This window comes from Mastigoproctus giganteus, chromosome 4 (genome assembly GCF_048544385.1).
Source record: "Mastigoproctus giganteus isolate SK-2022 chromosome 4, ASM4854438v1, whole genome shotgun sequence".
NCBI classification, from domain to species: Eukaryota; Metazoa; Arthropoda; class Arachnida; order Uropygi; family Thelyphonidae; genus Mastigoproctus; species Mastigoproctus giganteus.
Window position 1 is genome coordinate 196,187,286 of NC_143578.1, and position 24,063 is coordinate 196,211,348.

General features: G+C 37.7%; 1 protein-coding gene across 1 annotated transcript in view; it reads right to left on the bottom strand.

Annotated features, from left to right (window-relative positions):
- The window catches only part of Atf6 (bZIP_ATF6 domain-containing protein ATf6), a 273,849-nt gene that overhangs the window by 131,424 nt on the left and 118,362 nt on the right, over positions 1–24,063 (bottom strand). The window lies entirely within an intron of this gene.

Below are 24,063 nucleotides of genomic sequence, written 5' to 3' on the forward strand. Positions count from 1 at the left end.
GTTCAGGGTTTAGGCCAAAATGGATGTCAGATGAACTAATGAGGCATATGGCAGAGAAGAAAAATGCATGGGATACATACAAATTAACACATGACACAGAAGCCTATGATAGATACAAGTTGATATGCAACCAAGTTACAAAGGAGGTTAGGCAGGCGAAGGCAGATTACGAGAAATCCTTGGCAAGGGATGCAAAGAAAAACAGCAAAGAGTTCTTTACTTATGTAAACTCTAGAAGGAAGGGGATGAATCAGATTGGTCCACTTGATATTGATGGGTCAAGTGTTGATGATCCTGCTCAGGTAGCTAACAAACTAAATAAATATTTTGCATCGACATTCACACATGAGGAGTTATTCAGCGAGGGGAATGCCAGAGGTGTATTCAACTCTAGCAGTAAGCTACACAATCTTGAAATAACTGGGAGTAAAGTGGAAGAGAAACTGTTGAAGATAAACACAAGAAAGGCACACGGGGTGGATGGGATCTATCCAGTTATATTAAAGGAGGCAGCAAAGGAAGTAAGCAAACCCTTAGCTATAATTATGAGAGCTTCCTTGGACTCAGGGTAGGTACCCATAGACTGGAAATGTGCAAATGTGACCCCAATTCACAAAGGAGGATCAAAGGCTGACACAAGTAATTATAGACCTGTGAGCTTAACTTCTGTTCCAGGAAAATTAATGGAGGCACTGGTTAAAGAAGCACTGCAGGATCATTTAGACAAGACTTCAGTTATAGCTCAGACACAGCATGGTTTTGTTAAGGGGAAGTCTTGCCTGACCAACTTGATTGGATACTATGATGCAGTCACAAAAGAACTGGATGCAGGGAATAACTTTGATATTATATACTTGGATCTTAGAAAGGCTTTTGATACTGTTGCACATGGAAGACTGCTACACAAATTGGAGCAGTGTGACATTGGAGGCAAATTGCTGCTATGGATAAAGGGGTGGTTGAGGGGGAGAAGACAGAGAGTGGTAATAAATGGACACTGCTCATCGTGGACTGATGTTATTAGTGGAGTCCCTCAGGGCTCAGGGCTCAGTGTTGGGTCCATTATTGTTTTCTGTATTTATAAATGATATTGATGATGGTATATCGGGCTTAATGTCCAAGTTTGCAGACGATACAAAGGTTGGCAGGGTTGTCAAGGACACTACTGACACTATGCTGCTGCAACAGGATCTGGAAAGGTTGAGCAGATGGGCTGAGAGGTGGCAAATGAAGTTTAACATTGACAAATGTAAAGTACTACACATGGGAAACAGCAACCCCAGAGCAACGTATCAACTCTGTGGTACTACACTGACAGTGGTAGAGAATGAAAGGGACTTGGGGGTGGTTGTGCAGGCAGATATGAAGTTCTCTGAGAAGTGCAGACGGGCTGCAAGAGTAGCTCATGGTGTATTGTCAATGATATACAGGAATTTTTCCAGCAGGGATAAGGAGGTGATTATTCCATTGTATAAGGCGATGGTCAGGCCACACCTAGAGTACTGTATACAGGTCTGGAGGCCTCATTTCAAGAAGGATGTAGAGCTGCTGGAACGAGTACAGAGAAGGGCAACAAGATTAGTGAATGGAACAAAGGGGTGCTCCTACGAAGAAAGGCTTAAGTTTTGCAAATTACAGTGTCTGGAGAATAGGCACCAGCGAGGTGATCTGATAGAGGTGTATAAAGCCTTGAATGGTTTAAGCATGCTCAATGCTGATGGGATTCTTCTTCTAGCTCAGAAAAATCACCTGAGAGGGCATAAATTCAAATTGAGGAAAGACAGATGTAGGATAGATATGCGGAAATTTGCCTTTAGCCAGCGGGTGGTTGGTTGGTGGAACAGACTTCCATCCCTTGTGGTGGAGGTTGATAGCCTAAATAAGTTTAAGGCTCGTCTGGACAGGTATTTTGAACGAACAGAGGGGTGAAGTGGAAGTGGGTTTTTTTTTTTTTTTTTTTTTTGGCTGATGCTGCATAAGCTTGCTTTCTTGCATCAAATGCCTCTACTAATGCTAATGTACTAATGTAATGTCATATCTAAACTTTATTTTCTCCTGGATTTTAATAAAAAGTAAACTGCAATATGTGTTTCATGGATATTCACCGATTTCATAAAATGTACCTCAAAACTAATATGCGCTCAACATAACTTCGTTTTAATGTACTTCTCCTCCTAGATTTTAATAAAAATTGAAATGCATATATTTCATGAATTTTCAGTATTAATAAAACAAACAAAAGTTTATTTTATTATATATAAATTCATTATTTATATATTCAGTATTATTCATATAACGTAAGAAAGCCACAGGCGTTTACTGAAAAAATAATAAATTAAATTAAAAAAGAATAATCAACAGTAACAACAAAAGTTGTCACATAGGTAACTATCAACTGGCATTTGAACTGCTTCAAATTGTCAGCCTCAACAACCTGCGGAGGCAATTTATTTCAGTAATCAACAACTCACTGGCTAAAAGAAAAAAAACTTTATCTCTCGCCCAGTTCTGGAATCGTTTATATCAGTGAAAATTTTGCCCTTCATTCATTTTACTATTTACACTGAGCCTTACAGATCTCGATCAGATCTTCTCTAAATTGCCAAGATCTGTGGCCCATATAATCAGTCTTTCCTTGTACAGTTACCCTTTTGCTGATCTCACCATGCAGGTTGCCCATCTTTGGACCCCCCTCCCCAACTTAAAAAAGCTCAATGTCTTTTTTTAGATGGGGTCTCCATACTTCAACACAAGTTTTCCAAGTGCAGCCTTACAACTGCCTTATACAGTGGGATTATGACCTCCCTACCTCTACAGGCTATTGTTAAAAAAATCATTGATAAGATACCATGGGTTGTCCTGGCCACATGTTCACACTGCTCAGAAAACTTCATACCTGCCCTTATCATAATTCCCAGATCCCTTTCTTCCTGAACTGTTTTCAATTTGCCCCACCAAGTGTATAAGACCTTGACCCCAAAGACCTTGCTTTTTTGCTGCATTAAAGAATAGCTGCTACTTTTCTGACCATCCTTGAAGCCTGTTCGAGTCATCCTCAAGGAGTGCTGCTCGGCAATGATCATTAACAACTCTTCCAATCTTTACATTATCTGCAAATTCTGACATCACATCTTATATCCATCGTTACTGTCTTTTATGAAAATCAGAAACAACAGTGGGCCAGGAACTGATCCTTGGGGAAGACGAATTCTGGCATTACACCAACCCGAAAGAATATCAGGTTGGTGTACCATTAATCACAACCCTCTGCCTTCTGTCTTGCAGACACCCTGCAATCCCTCTTAGAACTATGCCAATATCTAAACATGCTCCAGCTTACACAATAACCCCTCATGAAAGACTGAGTCAAATGCCTAGCCAAAATCCAAATAAATTATTTTTAAATTATTCCTTACATCCAGCTCATGGATAACTGTGTTAAAATAGATAACCAGGTTATTTAAGCATGATTTTCCCTTAACAAAACCATGTTGTATGTCCTTCAGAATTCCATTTCAACCTAAATATATTAAAGGAGGCGGCAAAGCAACTAAGCAAACCCTTAGACATAATTATGAGAGCATCCTTGGACTCTGGGGAGGTCCCCACGGACTGGAGATGTGCAAATGTATCACCAATTCGCAAAGGGGGATCGAAGGGTGACACGAGTAATTAGGGTGACCTAGTTACTCGTGACCTAGTAATTAGGATCGAAGGGTGACCCGGAACAGAAGTTAAACCAGTTAGTTTAACTTCTGTTCCGGTAAAATAATGGAGTCACTGGTTAAAGATGCATTGCAGGATCATCTAGACAAGACTGCAGCAATAATTCAGACACAGCATGGGTTTGTTAAGGGAAAGTCTTGTCTGACAAATTTGATAGGATATTATGATGTAGTTACAAAGGAACTGGATGCAAAAAATAATTTTGATATCATATATTTGGACTTCAGGAAAGCTTTTGACACTGTTGCGCATGGAAGACTATTGTACAAATTGGAGCAGAATGGTATTAAGGGTAAGTTGCTACAATGGATAAAAGGATGTTTGAGTGGGAGAAGACAGAGGGTGGTAATTAATGGGTGCTGCTCTTCATGGACTAATGTTATTAGTGGAGTCCCACAGGGTTCGGTGTTGGGTCCTCTGTTGTTTTGTATATTTATCAATGATATTGATGAAGGTATATATCAGGCTTAGTGTCGAAGTTTGCAGATGATACAAAGGTTGGCAGGGTTGTTAATGACAGTAATGGCAGTGTGCTACTGCAACAGAATCTAGATAATTTGGGCAGATGGGCTAAGAAGTGGCAACTGAAGTTTAACCTTGACAAATGCAAAGTACTGCATATGGGTAGAAGTAACCCCAGAGAAACATACCAACTGTGTGGTACTACACTTAAGGTGGTAGAAAATGAAAAAGACCTAGGAGTAATTGTGCAGTCAGATATGAAGTTTTCTGAGCAATGTAGACAGGCTGCCAGGACAGGTCATGGGGTTTTGTCAATGATATATAGGAATTTTGCTAGCAAGGAAAAGGAGGTGATTGTCCCTCTGTATAAGGCAATGGTCAGGACATGCCCTGAGTACAGGTCTGGAGGCCTCATTTTAGGAAGGATGTAGATTTGCTTGAGCATGTACAGAGAAGGGCAACAAGATTGGTGAGGGGAATGAAGGGATCCTCTTACCAAGAGAGGCTGAAGTTCTGCAAATTGCAGTGGCTGGAGACTAGGCACCTGCGTGGTGATCTGATTGAGGTGTATAAGGCCTTGAATGGGTTGAGCAAGCTGAATTCTGATGGGATCCTTCCACACAAATTCAAATTAAGAAAAGACAGATGTAGTATAGATGTGCGGAAATTTTCCCTTAGCCAGAGGGTGGTTAATTGCTGGAACAAACTTCCATCTGTCGTTGTGGAAGTTGATAGGTTAAATAAATTTAAGGAGGAACTGGACAGGCATTTGGAGGGAATGGTGTGATTTTTTTTTTTTTTTTTTTTTCTTGGCTGATGCTGCATAAGCTCATACACTTGCTTTCTTGCATCACATACCACTACTACTACTAAATGTCCCTGGATTCCACTCTTGATCATTTTCTCTACCAGTGAAGTCAGACTTACCAGTCTGTAGTTACTGACTTTACTCTTAGAACTTCCTTTATGTATAGGTGATACATTGGCACTTCTGCAATCCAAAGAAATCTCTCCCAAGTACAATAATGCCCTCATAATCAACCTCAATGGTTCATCGTACTCTCTGGCTCCCTCCCTCAAAATTAATGGATATATGCCATCGACTCCACAAACATTAATTTGACTGTAGACTCAAGTTTTTCTAATAAACAATCATCTGTAATTTAAAAATTGCTAATTTCATACGAATGGAAACTTTCATCAGTAGAGGTGGATTTATTTATTTTGTATGATGTGATCAATACACGAAGGAACCAGTTTTTTCTTGCTTCCTTTGTGTATCGTGGCCGGGATATCCAACCAACCGGTTGGTTCGGCACCATCGTGATATCCAGCCCGAGGCGGGAATTGAACCTGCGACCTTTGGGTTGCCAGGCAGGCACTTTACCTACCCAGCTAGCCCAGTCGGCAGTAGAGATGGATACAAAGTACCTATTCAATTCATCAGCAGGGTTATCTAGGACTTTTCTAGATAACCTAGCTGGCAAATATACAAGACTGCACAGAAATTCTTGAGAACAATTTTTAATAGAGAAGGGAGAATGTTACAAAATATCTGGGGGGGGGATGCCTGACATTTCTGGAACTGCCTTGCTCCTTTTAAGATTTAACTCAGATCAGAGGAAAGTCCTTGCATCCATAGCTGCAAGGCCTTCTCTGTAATCTGAATTAAACTTCAGAAGTTGAGGGTAAGGCAACTCTCAAAATATCAGGCAAACCTAGCCCCACAAGGTCTTTTCTAACATCCTCTTTCTCTATTAAAACTTGTTCTTGTGAATTTTCACAATTTTGTGTATTCCTTTGGGAAAATCTGTGATATACATGAAAAACAAATTTGAAAATACTTGTCTGATTTCTATTTGTTTGATTTTAATAAAAATTTGGATGGCTCAACAAATGCTTCAGAAGAGCCAAATATGAATTATCATGAAAATTCATCCAGTGTGAATGAGTTGCTGCATGTGGTAGACGAATGTGGTGAAGCCAACATGTACACTGACAATTCACCAAGTAATTTGTGGAAATCCCCAGAAGTCTACCATTATGCATTGCAGCAAGTCAACCCAAGCACAAACTCTATCCAGTAACTTATAAAATAAAACAATCAACATTTTCTAAAAAAAAAAACCATCTAAACTTTGCAAATATTAATAAATTTGAATAACTAAAAAAGTTTTAGGACTAAAAGATTCAGACTAAAAAAAATTCACTAATCAAACAAGTTAGTGCATAGCACCATGTTAGTTTGAACGTGGTGAAGCCAATATGTACATTGACAATTCACCAAGTAATTTGTGGAAATCCCCAGAAGTCTACCATTATGCATTGCAGCAAGTCAACCCAAGCACAAACTCTATCCAGTAACTTATAAAATAAAACAATCAACATTTTCTAAAAAAATGTGGCATCATAGTAAATCACCAAAGTAGGTGAAATGGCATCATTTTTGTTATATATCATACTTTTTATTATATATTAAACTGCCTTGAATAAGCAACACTTTGCCAGTGGAGAAGGCTAATGTTACTTATTCTTGGTGGATACCATCACGCAGGTAGGTACCCTGGTGTTATGTTACAATAAGTGACAACCCAGTTACGAAGTATAATTCCAAAATATGAGGTGTCAGATGGTGTGAAACAATATAGATTAAAAAGGTTCTAGGGCTAAAACCCTCAGACAACTGAAAATTCACTAATCGAACAAGTTAGTGCATAGCATCATGTTAGTTTGTAGTAAATCACTGAAGTAGGTGAAATGGCATTGTTTTTGTCATATCCCATATTGTGAATGCCTTCAACAACGAGTTGCCTTGATATTGTTGCACACCATCTGGCATCTCTCATATTGTGGAGTTATACCTCATATACCTGGGTTGTCACTTATTGTAAAACCAGGTCACTTATTGTAACTTATTGTATGTACCCACCCACCGATGAGAGGCCAAAAAGGCTTGAAACAATGCCCTCTGGATGAGAATAAGTAACATTAGCCTTCTCCACTGACAAAGCGTCGCTTATTCAAGGTAGTGCAATATCAAGGCAACTTGTTGTGAAGGCATTCACAATATGAGATAATATTGAAAACAATGGAATTTCATCTACTTCAGTGATTTACTATGAACTAAAATGATGCTATGCACTAGCTTGTTTGATTAATAAAGTTGAATAAATGTCTATAAATTTGGACATTTATTATATCTTCTCACTAACCTACTAACAAACTTCTCACTAACCTATATCATAAATAAGGCTATTGTAAAGACAATCTTATTTTTGATATAAAAAAAGTTAAAAAAATCATACAGTATTTCTATTTTAAGTAGGAGAGAAGCATAAATTTTCTAAGGATATTTTGATACCTGACATCCCACATCTAAACCAGCATCCTTAAAAATTAGTTGCCAAACAAAACAGCTCTGAGCAGCCCCCACCCCCACAAACAAGATGTAAGCCAAAAGTTCCTAAACTGATAACCAGGAATAAAAACAGCTGTAGTACAACTTTATGCTACTAGGTAATGAAGCAATACAATTGTAATTCTTCGTTATGGGCTAGTTTCATTTCACCATTATGTGCTGAGTGGTCACGCAACTACCACCCCCACAAACAAGATGTAAGCCAAAAGTTCCTAAACTGATAACCAGGAATAAAAACAGCTGTAGTACAACTTTATGCTACTAGGTAATGAAGCAATACAATTGTAATTCTTCGTTATGGGCTAGTTTCATTTCACCATTATGTGCTGAGTGGTCACGCAACTACCATTTAAGTGTGAAATGCACTGAACATTTACAGTGTTCACATTAGCCATTTCATAATTAATGAAATGGCTGATGTGAAGAATTTTACTTGTAAAGCAAAAAAATGCAGTTTGTGAAATGCAGAAAATGGCTTTTGGTGACAATGCCCTGGGAAGGACAAATATTTAAGTAATTTTGCAATGTTTGATTTTTCAATCAAACATTGAGAGTTTGGTGTGAAACTGACTTTCATTGTTTGAAAGTCAGGTTGTCCATCATCAAATCAGACTGGTAAAAGTACATCTTCATCGAAAATGACTGATATACTGTTAATTTCATGGCTGGAATGTTAGGCTAATCATTAGAAAGGGCAAAAGCTTCTTTTTCAAGGTCATAATAGGCGAGAGCTGCATTTATAATTATTACACTATGGAATAAAGCCACAGTTTAACCCGTGGAAGAGTCCATCTCCACCACATACAAAAATACATTGAGGCAGGTCAGGTCCAATGTGAAAAGCATTCTGGTTATGGTTTTTGACAATGAGTGAATTGTTCATCAAGAATTAATTCGAAAATGTCTGAAAAAATGCAATTAGAATTGAATGCTGTACCACGATAATGTACACAGCTTTGCATACGCAACAGATTTTGACTAAGAACAACTTAGCTGTGGTATCCCTACTGTGGTAACCCCACATCATAATGTTTTCTTTTTTGGGCAAGATGAAATTATGGCTGAAAAGGCATATTCAATGATGTTTACAAGATCCTGACAGAATCACAGGCAGTATAAAAAACAATCTCAAAATATCGCACGCTAGCCCTCCGTTACTGAATCACAGTTTGGGAACTTGTTGCTTGAATCTCATATACAGTAGACTGTGGAAATAAAGACCCAAAATAACGAACATTCGAGCTAATGGCACATTGAGATCGGATGTTTACATACGGGGCAGATGTCTTGCAGTGCCAAAAAAAGAAAAGTCACGCGATTACTGGAATTGATTACGTTCAATATTTTGAAAGTGAATTCTGCACTGATATCATGGATTATACCGCTGTTTTATATTTATTTTAAATTAAAAACCCCTCACTATGGCTCCTAAAGTTAATAAACCTCATACAAAAAAGAAAAGAAGGCCAACATTAAAGCTTAGTGACGAACTTGATATAATGCCAACTATTACATCAGGGCCATCCGGAAAGTTAATTCATATACCCATGTGTATTGTGTCTGTAAATTGCGTGTGTTCTGTGGTCAATTTGCCTGTTTCGCTGGACGAAAAACCCCAGTTACTGGGGGGGGAACTTGCTATCAACACCTGAGACCAACTAACTCAGTCAACAGAGTGAAAAAAGCCCATAAAAGTTCCTTGCGTCATCGACGGGATTCGAACCTGGGACTTTTCCAACTGGTGTGGGGAGGACGGAGACGATACCACTGTGCTATCTGCAGCGACCAAACTTGATATAATAAAGAAAATAGAATGGGACGTAAGCAGGAGTGTATTAATGGCAGAATAAACCACTGGATCATCAACGTGTTTTTTTATGTGTAGTTAATAAAATTGCATTCTTAATCTCTCTATTTCCTATTTAGCCTCATCATTTCTGCATTAAAAATATTAAAAATAAAACTTTCTAGATAACTGAAAAATCGAAAATAATGGCAACTTGAAATCCCCAGAGGTGTCGTTATTCTGAAAGACTACTGTATTAGCAGCATTAGCTATAACATGCAAGAAAGCAAGCTTATATAGCATCAGTAAAAAAAAAAAAAAAAAAACCACCCTTCCCATTTCACCCATCCATTCTCTCCAAATGTTTATCTAGTTCTGCCTTGAACTTATTTAAGTTACTGACCTCCACTACAACAGATGAAAGTTTGTTCCAACTATCAACCACCCGCTGACTAAAGGTAAATTTCTGCACATATATTCTACAATTGTCTTTCCTCAATTTGAATTTATGCCCCCTCAGGTGAGTAATCTGAGCAAGAGGAAGAATCCCATTAGCATTGAGCTTGCTTAATTCATTCAAGGCCTTATACACCTCAATTAGATTGCCTCGCAGGTGTTAAGTCTCCAGAAGCTGCAATTTGCAGAATTTAAGCCTTCCTTGGTAACACCAGCCGTTTGTTCCACTCACCAATCACATTGCCTTTTCCTGAACTCATTTCAGTTGCTCTACATCTTTCCTGAATTGAGGCCTCCAGACTTGTATACAGTACTTAAGGTGTGGCCTGACCATTAACTTTTACAAGGAGACAATCACTCCCTTATCCCGGCTAGCAAACTTCCTGTATATCATTGACAAGACACCATGAGCTACTCTTGCCACTTTTTTGCACTGTTCAGAAAATTCACATATGACTGCACAATTACCCCCAGGTCCTTTTCATTCTCCACTACACTGTATGTGGTACCACCCCATTGATACATTAACCTGGGGTTACTACTACCCATATGCAGTACTTTACATTTGTCAAAGGCGCCTTCGTAGCCAGGTGGGAAGGAGCAGTGCGTAGCACACGCTTCTTGATTAGACCGAGGTTCGAGCCCGTCACCACCAAATATGGAGGATGCGGAAAGGTCAGGGAATGACCACCGCATATCCCTGAGCAATATGGCCTTAGTTGCTAATGCTCCTAAAAACCAAAATATAACATTTGTCAATGTTAAACTTCAGTTGCCACCTCTTAGCCCATCTGATCAACTTTTTCAGATCCTGTTGCAGTAGCATACTATCATTACTGTCGTTAACAACTATGTCAACCTTTGCATCGTCTGCAAACTTGGATGTTAAGCCTGATACACCATCATCAATATCATTAATGAATACAGAAAACAACAATGTACCCAACACTGAACCCTGGGGGACTCCACTAATAACATTAGTGCACGAAGAGCAGTGTCCATTGATTACCACTCTCTGTCTTCTCCCACACAAGCATCCTTTTATCCATCATAGCAACTTTCCCTTAATGCCATACTGCTACAATTTGTACAGTAGTCTTCTATATGTCATAGTATCAAAAGCTTTCCTAAAATCCAAGTATATGAAATCAAAATTTTTCTTTGCATCCAAATCCTTTGTGACCACATCATAGTATCCAATCAAATTTGTCAGACAAGACTTCTTAACAAAGAAATTACGTCTGAACTATAATTGCAGTCTTGTCTAGATGATCCTGCATCGCTTCCTTAACCAGTGACTCAATTATTTTCTCTGGAATAGAAGTTAGGCTAACAGGTCTGTAATTACCCATGTCACCCTAAATTGGGGACACATTTGCACATCTCCAGTCCACAGGGACCCCCCCCCCGAGTCCAAGGAAGCTTTCATAATTATGAGTAAGGGTTTGCTTACTTCCTTTGCTGCCTCCTTTAATATAACTGGATAGCTCCCATCCACCCCAGGTGCCTTTCTTCTGTTTAATTTCAAAAATTTCTCCTCCACTTTCCTCTCATTTATTACAAAATCACTTAGCTCTCTGTTAGAGATGAAAAACTTCTGGGATTCCCCGCCTTGAATAACTCCTCATGTGTGAATGTAGATGCAAAATACTCAATCAGCCTGTCAGCTATCTGAGTAGAATCATCAACAGTCAAACCAATGGTATCAAGTGGACCAATCTGATTCATCCCCTTCCTTCTAGAGATGATATAAGTAAAGAAGTCTTTGCTGTTTTTGTTTGCATCCTTTGCCAAAGATTTCTTGTAATCTGCCCTTGCTTATCTAACTTCCTTTGTGACTTGATTGCAGACTAGCTTATATCTACCATAGGCTTCTGTGTCACCTGATAATTTATATGCATCCCACACAGTTTTCTTCTCTGCCACGAGTCTCATTACTTCATCTGACCTCCAATTAGGCCTAAACCTTACACAGTATTTCTTAGTTGGTATGAAAAGCCTAGTATTGCATTCAGTTTTCATAGGGAAGGTCATAATTCGGTGATCACTCAGTGTATATGGCATTCTGAAGGACACACAGCTTGGCTTTGTTAAGGATAAATCATGGTTAACTAACATAGTAGTCTATTTTCACACAGTTACTAATGAGCTGGATTTAGTAAACAATTTTGATGTAGTTTATTTGGATTTTAGCAAAGCAATTGACTTCTCCCTCATGAACGGTTACTGTATAAGCTTGTACATGTTGGGATTAGTGGTAAGATTCTAAGCTGGATTACTGGGTGGCTGCAGGGCAGAAGGCAGAGGATTGTGATTAATGGATATTCTTCAGATTGGTGTAAGGGCAGGAGTGGGAGTCCCATAAGGATTAGTTCTTGGACCACTGTTGTTTCTCATTTTCAAAATGACATTGATGAGGGGATAGAAGGCATGATCTCAAAATTTGTAGATGATGTAAAGATTTGTCATTAATGATTTATGTCAAGCAGGGCTCCTTCAGGTTGATCTGAACAGACATCAGAGATGGTCAGAGAAGTGGCAGCTATGTTTTAATGATGCTAAGTGCAAGGTGTTGAATTAAAAACAGTTGAGTAGGAAAGGAATCTGGGAGTTATAATATGGGCAGATGTGAAGTTTTTTGAATGGTGTAAACGGGCAGCCAGGAAAGCCCATGGTGTCCTATTCCTATTGATGATTTATTGAATGTTATCCTGTAGAGATAGGGAGGTCATAATCCCACTGTATAAGACAATTGTAAGATCACATTTGTAATACTGTGTTCAAGTATGGAAACCTCATCTGAAAAAAAGACATTGAGCTTCTTCAAAGGGTCCAAAGATGGGTAACTCACTTGATGAGATTGCAGAAGGATGACCATATGAGGAACGACACTGATTGAGATTTATAAGACTCTGAGAGGGATTAGTAAAACGAATGAAGGTGGAATTCTCACTGAATAAAGAATTTCAGAACTAGGGGTCAATAAATTCAAATTAGGTTGAGATTTAGATTAGTTTGTAGGAAGTTTTCTTTTAGTTGGCGAGTCATTGATTGCTAGAACAACTTGCCCTCACAAGTAGTTGAGGCTGACAGTTTGAATAAATTCAAAGGACAACTGGATAGTTACCTGTATGAGGTGGGAAGCATACAATTTGCAATTTCTTATCTACTTATAAACATATAAATTTACTCACACACGTATACATCCTTAACACACTTATACTGTTTAATATGCAGACTACTCTCTTATGGGGGCAGAAAAAAACAAGACATGCACTCACACACTACATGACCAACTTTCATACAAAACAAACACACATTTACTTGCACTTATACATTCTCAGCCACACACTTATACAGTTTAGCATACATACAGAAGCTCATATGGGGGAACAACAAGCAAACGCCGACCGGGCTAGCTGGGTGGGTAAAATGCCTGCCTGGCAACCCAAAGGTCGCGGGTTTGAATCCCGCCTCGGGCTTGGATCAAAGTACTGCAAAAACCTAGGGAGGTGCATTATGGCCACAAAAGCCGATGCACCAACAAGTACAAAAAAAAAAAACAAAACAAAACAAGCAAACAGGCATGCATGCTTCATGTTTTCAACTTATGTTCACTCAATCAGTTGTACTAAACTGTTTGCCCTAACATTGAGCAAAGAACACAGGAACACAGCAGACAGGGCTCCAAGGTCAATTTATGTAGTTTGATAGCATTTGTTTGATTAATGATTCAAGCCAGATATAATAAAACGTCTAGACTTTACCTTGTCAATAAGTTCAGCTTTTATCTGAGAAATACAGGTTTATTAAATTTCTTTGATGGTAAGACAGATAAAAATAAGTTATAATAAACAGTTAAAATAAACATACATCAAATAAGTGTGGGTGAGTGATAGGTTATGATTTTGGACCTAAAGATGCTTTTATTTTTCGGACTGAACTTTTTTAAAATGGCTATCATTATTATGTTCGGACATAGGAAAACATAGAAATTTCAATGTCGTTAAATTTTTAAGGAACTATAATCAGTCAATGGGATTTCTTAGTAGAATAGTTGTGCTACCTGATAGCTTGATTGATTTGATTTTTGATTTGGTAGTTGTTGGCGCATCGGCTTCTGTGGCCATATTGCACCTCCCAAGGTTTTTGCAGTACTTTGATCCAAGCCCGAGGCGGGAATCGAACCCGCGACCTTTGGGTTGCCAGGCAGGTACTTTACCCACTCGGCTAGCCCGGTCGGCTTACCTGATAGCTTTGATGTAGAAGTTTTCAGGATACCAAAGAGTTATACATTATTGGTATTTTCAAGGTCACAGTAATTCTACCAAGTCGGCCATTTGGATGTTTCCAGGAGATAAAAGAACTACAGTAGTGCTACCTGCTTGTTCAGTGGTGACTAGAAATCCGGCATAAATTGGGTAAAATTATTAAATTGTGACATCACGAGGAAGCTTCATCACTGAATAAGAACTACTCCATTTTATATGGCTGCGGCAGGTTTAATAGATTGGCAGCTTAAATCCCAAGCCCGGATAAATGGTGAGGGTTGACGTCAGGAAGGTCATTCGGTCGTAAAAACTATGCCAAAACCAATAGATGTGTTCTGGTTAAGAAGTTAATCCGACTAGAGGAGAAGAAGAGGATTGAATGCCGACCCCATATAACGTGGGAAAAGGCGAAGACAAAGAAGAAGAAGATGAAAAGCCTAGTATCCTCCAAGATTAAGTCCTTGAAGGCTCCCCATTTAGAATTCACTGTTGTTAACATCACAGTTAATCCCACTGCATAGAATTTAAAAACTCTCTGAGACCACTATAGTCACCTTTACGAAAGCAAAAACCCTTCCCCTTACCCCCTGATGGTAGTTATATCATTAGGTAAATCCCACATCAGTACACTGTGATCACTGCCACCAAGTGGTTCCTTTATCTGCAGGTCCTTAATGCATGAAGAATCACTGCTGATAATCAGATCAAGAGTATTACTCTCTCTGGTTGCCTCTCGAACGTGTTGCTGTAGAAAACATGTCATCCAATAAATTCTCAAAAGTCTTGCTAGTGTAAGAGCAGTGGCAGCTCGTGACTTTGATGTTTGGGGATGGTGTGTCTTAAAGTAACATTAAATTGCTTTGGCTATAAGACATGTAGATATACACAGTAATAATAATAAGCACATTAAAAATAATACAAAACATTAACTAGACATTTATCATTACAGACTTGAACTTTTATTTAAAAATAAAATTTTTTCTTTGATTTTTATTTGTTGAAAATAGATTAATAACTTTTTCATTCAAGTTTGGTGCACTGTTAACCAAGCTTTTCTCTGTTGAAAGCATTGCTTGGGCATTTAGCCTTTCCTGATTCATAGTGCTCCTAAAAAATGTTTTTATTCTTTTTAATGTAGAATGGCAGTGTTCGAGCTCTGAAGTAGTCATCGGAATGGTCAAAAGAACTTTTACGAGTTTTGTAAGTTCACCAAGAACTTCAGCTAGATTATTTTCTGACATAAATTTATTTCAGCAAGTCAATTAATTTGCAATAATTGTGTAGATCATGTCTGCTATAGAAAACTTGTAATTCCATAAGAAGTTTATCTCTTTCAATCATGGGATATGCCTCAGTAGTTTTCCGTACCTCTTCCATGGGTATTTTTTACAAAAAATAACAAAATTCTCCTTGTTAAACAATTTAGCAGAAATTAATTGCTTTGTAAAAGAATATCTCTCACCTATGTCAAAACTTTTATAGTCGCATACTTCCTTCACTTCAATCATGATTGTTTTGAATGATTTTCACAGTACATTAAATTCCTGATTTTTAGAATGGCATTCTTAAAGTTTCCTATATATTCATGTATTTTAACTGCCTCAATTTCTCGAGATTGCATTTGTTTTTAAAGTTTCCTATATATTCATGTATTTTAACTGCCTCAATTTCTCGAGATTGCATTTGATTATAAATAACTTTCAGGTGAGGCATTATCTGATGGAAAAGTTCTAACCAGAACTCTAATTTTTCATTACTCAAAATCTGCAAAATTCCAGTTGCTTCTGAAATCATCTCATTTGCATATGCTGTCGCTTGTAGTTCCTCCATGCACTTTTTTAAGGATTCAAAATTTTCATAAATGCTGTTCACAGTTCGTATATTGAAGTTCCATCTGGTAGAGGAAGGTCAGGCAACACGGCTGTCCATATGCTTTCTGAGAACAGAGAGAGACGCTATGGTGATCTTGAGAAAAATGTTGGTATCGACATGAGGTTCGAAAAGAATATTCTTGAATCTCCGGTACTACTTGCTGCATTTCTCTCATCAGATTCAGTTGGTGTGCATAGCAGTGAATAAAATGTGCATTTTTGTACATTCTTGCCTTTCACCACACTTGCACCATCAAATGCTGAGCAACCAGTTTTTGAGTATTTCCTTCAAGGATTATGTCTAACGGATCTAGAATGCACTTCGATATTCCGTCTACCGTTTGGTTTTCTGGAGTGAAAAAACCCAAAAATAGTTCAAAAATGTCTCTATTCAGTTCATATCTCAGAACAATTACCATTTGTATATGATCTGAAACATGTACATCTGTTGTGTCATCAGCCATGACAGCTATGAATGAAGCTTCTTTAATTTCTCTTTTTATTTCATCCTGGCATATTTGCAGCAAACAGTCAAGAATATCATTCTGAATAGTTTTTGAAATGCCTTTAAAGGCTGCATTACTTTCTAAATGGTTCTTTAAATTGGAATCTAATGTACAGGCGAAATTTATTAATACTCTGAATACTCCTGGTTTTTTTAGAATCGTCTTTTTCGTCATATCCATGTGAAGGAATTTCAAACTGTCCAGAAAATTTAATGCAGTCTATTTTTGATAATACCTCATGATTCTTGGTAACTTTTCTGTTATGTTTGCAGATCGAAAGTCTTTAGGCTTCACTAAGCTGTTCTTTAATATTTACACTTCCTAAAAGCGATAGTGAAATCACATTATCAATATGTTTCTTCGAACTCTGTTTTACTTTTTTTTTTTCTTTCATTCTGTTTATGTTTGTAAAGCCACTTTTTGTCCACGTTAAGTCACCTCTAAGTTGCTGAAGTTTATCCACTGTGATGCGATTTACTTTATGGGGAAGCATGGAGGCCACGATCAAATCAAATTTCACAAAATTGTGTGTTGTAGAAATAATGTTTTACTTACACATCACCTCATAATACAACTTCAACTTATCAAGTTCAATTCACAATTAAGCTGTAATCACATAATTACAATGTTGAATGTTATGTAGACTTAACACATATTATTTAGTTATTTAATGGGAATTCAGGTGAATAACAAAAAGACACCGACATTGTGGCTACACACTCATCATAGTAAACAATGAAATCTGCACTGCATGCTTTACAGTGACTTTGATCCGTTTCACATATAAAAAATGTATATTGACAAGTTGCCAATATGCTGGTTGCCAATGGCAACCAACTACCAAGTATTCACTGGTTTGCAAAATGTGTCATTGCCTGGCGCACAGCGAGGCCTATGGTTAATTAAACTTCAAAGCTGGAACGTTCGTGTTTTTTATTCATTTATTATTGAAACGATTACTGGAAATAGAGGATGTACATAATACAGTAAACTAGTCTAAAATTTTGTCTATGTATGTATTATACTACCTTCATAATATGACTATGTACACAGACAGTACATAGTGAAATGCAAGCATATGGCATCGAAATGAAAATAAGGAAATTTCTAATAAATATTAAATGTAATATTTATTAGAAATTTCAAACAAATCTTTCAAACCAGCGCCTTTGCTAGCTAAAAAACTTATCCCACCCGTGCTATCACCAGTTTCGCTAAAGTGTTGATAAAGGAGTTTTGCCTTTTCACGAATGATGAGTGAACTTAACGGAATTTTATTTTGAGTTTGGTCTTCTATCCACAGATTTAAAGCCTTTTCCATTTTTTCTAATTTAACATCACGAGTTACAGAGAAAATTTTTGAAGCAATTAGCGTGTTTTCACGGATACTACGGTGGATTTTTTCTTCCGATTTCTTGATTGATCGTACCGTTGACTCATTGATTTTATAATGTTTTGCCACTGAGGAGACACTTTCACCATTAGAAATTTTGTCTAATAACTCAATTTTATTCGCTAATGTCATCACCACCTTCTTTGATCTTTTCACATTTCCCTTGTTATTCGTAGCCATATTTTTGTATGGGTAAAAAAGAACTTGTCCACAATAAAGGCACTTACTTCCGTTAACACACTCGAAAGTCTGTTTTACACTGCAAAACGGTAGATTTATCACTTTTGTAAGCATATCAATTTATAAATTGATAAATTGATTCAATTTATAAGAATATAAATTAAAAGCAAATGACGAAACCTTCCATGACAAGCGAATAACACATACTGAACAAGGATTAGCGAGAAACATCCACGCTCGCGATTTTTTCACCCCTCTCCCTCCACCCACTGAGCGCTGTTTTGACCGGGAAAGATAATTTTAGCCACGTTCATGTTTTTTTATGGCGGAAAATATTCACGGCTCTTTAAAATTCACATTTTTTAGGTTTCATTTTATATTAAATCGGCGATCACGAATACGCGAAACTGCGAATAGCAGGGGTTTACTGTATATGCGGGTCCTGTTAATAAAATTATTCATTGCATTGTTCTTCACAAAATTTCATATAACTCTGTTCACTGTATATCTAGTTTAAATAGCTGGGAATGCTGCATTCTAGTTTAAATAGCTGGGAATGCTGCAGTGCCTATGGACGAGCTGCCCCTGTGTGTGAGAGTGACCAACCCATAAGTTCCAGTCAATATCTGGAAAGTTAAAATTTCCAATTATAAGTCATTTTGATTTACTGGCCCACTCTATTTCTCTGCACAATTGCTCATTATACTCATCAGATTCATTAGGCCCATAACACTCACCTAATCTCATTTTTCCCTTTCCCAGTTCTTATGTCACACCACAATGACTCAATGTTGCATTGTCCACCAATGTCAATTGGATGCACTTCCTCAGATTTTATGTGTTTCTTAACTAACAGCATAACCCTTCATCCCTTCCTGTCCTGTCTATCCTTTCTGTACACATTGTACTCCCCAAATTCCAATTCTGCACTGCTTATATCCATGTGGCACAAAGTCTCTGATATCCCAACTTTGATGACTTGACCTGCTGTTGATGTCTTGACCAGCACTTCAAATTGATTAAATTTATTTACTATACTCCTAGCACTGGTGTACATACACATATTCTTACTCTTAGTTATCCTAACACAACCCATGTATTTACTTGTTCCACAATGACTCCCAGCAGCCCTCGAAATCCCCAGTACCTCATTTTGCAGGCTGCTGCTCATTCCAATAGAAGCAGTGCAAGAATCACTTTCACTTCTGCCTGTGGCTACTGTTAATCTATTAGTTTGTGACTACTACTACAAAGCCCTGATTTTGTTTAAATGATTAATTAATGATTATTATAAAAGACTAACTTGTGACAATGCTGTTAATGCATCTGGGTAGAACATATTCTGATCACAACTATTGTCGGCAGTACATTAATGATAATCAGACAACTGTTATTGCATTCATCAAAAAATAAAAATACTAGCTTAAAAAGTTAATCATGTAACAACTATAGGATATCAATGTTTTACCAGAACTTCAAAATACAGTAATGTCTTTTCAAAGCAGTGCAAATAGATCTCTTAAAATATCCAAGTAGAAAAGTACTTCGTGAGATGAAACAAATTGCATTAAATGCGAAAAACTGGAAGGAACATATTCATTAATCCTGAAGAGGGAATTGGCAAGACAGACACGAAACTCACAAAAAGAATTTTTATGGCAAAAAAGATCAGAAAAGTAAAGACAAAGTCCAGAAAATTCAATGAAATACCACCAATAACAAATGGTTTGGTATGACATGACAAACATCATAACAATATGAAGATGTGGCCCATTTCTCTTGCACAGGGATATCAGTAAGTATCCCTTGACAATGCCATGCTACTTGACATAACGTGGCATTGCTAAGGCCATGTTATGTCAAGGAGTGGGTACGCCATGTGTACATCATATCCAATCATTACTTTGTCTCGTCACCCTTTCTTACTACTGAAAACATCAAGAATTGTCAAACTAATAGAACAAACTTATTTGCGAAAAGATCTAAACCTCCTAAACGCTTCCTTGTTCATTTCACAAATATACATGGTCTCAATTATAATCTCAATGTCCATTTTCACTTACAGTAGGCCAAATCCCATGTACTTTTTCTGACAGAATCCCACGTACTTTTTCTTGACAGAATCCCATTTATCAGTTGATTCAACCACTGCTCATCTCAGTTGTCAAAATGTCACTGTATGATTCCTTTCGCTTCAAGGGTGGTACTTAGGCATATGTCCGTTCTGATATTCCCTATCAGAGACTTATTAATTTGGAGTCTCCTCTTTTTGGTTTTCTCTGGCTTAAAATTTCTCTACCACATTCAAATTCATCTGTTGTGTCTACTGTTCTCAGAACTCCATTAATAATTTGGAACTCTGACTTCCTCTCTTTGAAGCTTGACCTTCTCCAGTCCAACTTTCCTAACAGTAAGGTAATTTTCCTTGGTGATTTTAATGTTCACAACCCCAGCTGGCTTCGGTTTTCTAGTCTCACAGACCTAGCTGGAAGAGATGCTTAGGCATTAACAATAACTAATGACCTCGCACAAATTGTTCATTTACCTACCAGAACAGACAATTCTAACCATGCAGCCAACATGCTTGATCTTTTTCTCACAAACAAAGCTTCTAAGCATACGATCTAAGTGAGTGATCCTCTAGGCATCTCAGATCACAACCTGGTGATGGTCTCTTCTCCAATGGAGCCTTTTCTCTCATGGCCATTCTCAAACTCGTGTTGTTTGGCATTACAAGAATGCAAAATGGAATGTTCTGCAAGATTTCTTCTCCTCTTTTCCTTGGTTGGATTACTGTTTCAAATCTTCTGATGTTAACGTTTGCTCAAATCGTGTCAGCGAAATTATTCTTGTAGGGATGAAATCTTTTATTCCACACTCAACCTTAAAATCTTGTCCTTTATCTGAACCTTGGTTTTCCAATAAATGAGCTAAAGCTGTTCAAGAGAAGAATGCCACTATTGTAATTAGCTTGTATCCAAATGTTCAGGTCCATTTTCTGCCTACACCAAAGCTAACAACAATTGTAAAGCAGTTATTAATCCATCCAAACTGGATTTTGAACAGGCTAAGAGTAGAAAACTTGCTCCTTGTCCAAATGGCAGTTGAGCATTCTTGTCTCCTGCCAAAGCTACTGGCTGAATCTTTTGCCCATCTCTGTTCCCACCTCTGTCAAAACCAGATGGTTCTATTACCACTTCAGCCAAAGAAAAAGTTGACCTGCTAGTATCCTACTTTTTTTCCAACTCATGTATTGATGACCTTAGTAAACCACCTCCCACCATTCCCAGTACACTCTATTCAATATGTCCTGTGGTCTTTCATCAAAAAAAACGTCAAGGACTTTGAACAATCTTGATGCTAAGAAAAATCCAGGGTCTGGAGCTTTCTTAGCATAAAGCTTGGAAATTTACTCATATTCGGCCAGTTCCTAAAAAGAGTGAAAAATCCCTTCCATCCAATTATCATTCCATTGCACTTATTTCTACTCTTTCTATAATAATAGAGAATTCAATTAACTGTCAACTCTTAAACTATCTAGAAACCTTCCATGTGATCAATGATTGCCAGTATGGATTCCATTAGTGTCGATCCACTGGTGATATTCTGGCTTATGTTACCCATCTATGGACAAATTCAAGCAATGGCTCACATTTCAAAGGCTTTTGATCCTGTTTGGCATAAAGGTCTTCTAAATAAGGTTCCATCTCATGGTTTTCCAACTGATTATTGTAATTGGGTATCCAGTTTTCTTTCTGACTGCTCAATGCGAGTGATGGTAGATGGATCTCTGTCTTCTAACTTCTCCCTTAATGTCTGTGTTCCCTAAGGTTCAGTTCTTTCTCCCACTTTTTTCCTCTTGTATATTAATGACCTTCTTCCATTGACCAGAAATCCTATTCATATTTTTGCTGATGACAGCACATTGCCTTCCACCATCCAGTTTGAGAATCATTGCCCTGCACAAACAGCTTCAACTGCTTGAATATCCACTACCAATTCCTTAAATGCTAATCTCCGGGTAATTCTCCAGGGATTACCCTGACTTCTGATCTCCCTTGGCATAAGCACATTACAAATATTGCTTCCTCTGCATCTAAAAGACTGCATTTTCTCTTTTGCTCTCACCGTCCAAACAGCTGTTTAATCTGTACAAATTGCAAATCTGCCCTATCATGGAATACTGTTCCCACATCTAGTGTGGTGTCCCCAAAACCTCTTTCAGACTTCTTTCTTCTTCCATTCAAAAGAGGGAAGTTAGATTAATTAATGACTCCTTCTAACAAACTCTCTATCCACTCTCTCCATTGTTGTTCTGAATTGGCTTCTATAAACCCCCCCCTCTCTCTCTCTCTCTCTTCCAAAGCAGAACACATGCAGTCAACGTCCTTTTACTGTCCAACTTCAAACTCACAGAATCAACCTTTCTTCTTCCTCATTTGTTCATTCAACTTCTGAACAACCTTCCTTCATACATATTTGCTGAAACCTACAATCTACAGAAGTTCAAGTCTAATGTCAACAAGTTTCTTCTTCTTTCATCATCTCAACCTTCAGCCCAAGCACAGTACTAAGTACTATAGGTTCTAATACCTCTTGTGTTTGAGGGTTTCACAAAAAAAACAGGGTAGGTGTACTGCAATTTCTGTTAGAGTTAATGTCTCAGAGAAGCATAAATAATTATATGTAAGAAAAGTAAGAATAAAGTTAAAATTTTGTTTTTATGAATGTCATATATAAATTTCCCTGTGTTGTTTCAAGGAATTTATATAAAATTCACATAGAGGTACACAATGGTATTTTTCATTTTATTCCCAGTAGGCAAAATAATGTATCTGGTAGGTTTTCTTTTATAGGTCTGTACAACATGACAAGAAAACACAATCTGAAAGACTGTTGGTGATGACAGAAAGTCACTGAAAGTACAGAGATAGGCCAACACATGTAGAGGTTGCTAGGTTCTTCACTGTGCCTAAAAGTGTCAGCTCAAGGTTATGAAATGATTCCAGGAGAAAAGAACATGCAAGTGTAGGAAAAGTGAAATCCATCCACAGGCAACTTTAAAAGAAGACAATTATCTGGCCTTAGCAACCAAACTCAACATAAAATAAATCTGGCTGCAGGTTGTACTGTATCAAGATACAGTGCCACGTAGGCTTAATAGGGGTTTCAGTCTAGGAAACCAGCTAGTTATGTTTCTCTAATTCAGTCTTGCAACAGAGCCTATTTATCATGTAATACAGAAAACTGCAATTGAGACACTGTATAATGAATTCAAATTACATTCCTTAAGTTAAGATAAGTCACTCTGCCTAAATAGTGATTCTTGAGAGTGTTACATCTGGAGAGAAAATGGTACATGATAGAGTTCTCCAACAAGTGGGAAAAGATGATTTTTGTAGTGGGCGAATATAGTCACTTTGTAGCAATTTGCCATTAATGGCTATACATCCCTCCATATCTTGAATCGTGGACCTATGACTGAGCAGAAATCTTCAAACACGATGTGAGGTTTCAGGGTGTTACTGGCCCTCCATTTCTTTTTATGGATAATAGCACTTCCCTCTAGCTCAGTTGTTGGTGAATTTCTGGAAATGATGGTGTCCAAAGACTGGAGTGGCCTGCCAGGTTCCCAGACCTGAATCCTATGGAACATGCCTGGCTGCTCTGGAAAAAGAGCAAGGTGCCACCTCTTCCCCAGGAATCCAACATGAGCTAAAATCTTCCAGCAAAGAGGAATGGAATTTACTGCTTATTGACTTCATGAATAATCTTGTTGATGACATGAAAGCTCGGCGAGAGAGTTGTATTAGCAATAAGGGATGAACAATTCCTCTATTAATCTTTATGTAAACTTTTATTCATGGTATTAATAAGAATTTTTCTTGAAATTTCGATAGGTGATGACGATGACATATTTTTAAATACGTATAACTTCCTAACTTTTGCATGAATGTATATATGATACAATGCTATATTCATTTATTCAAGATG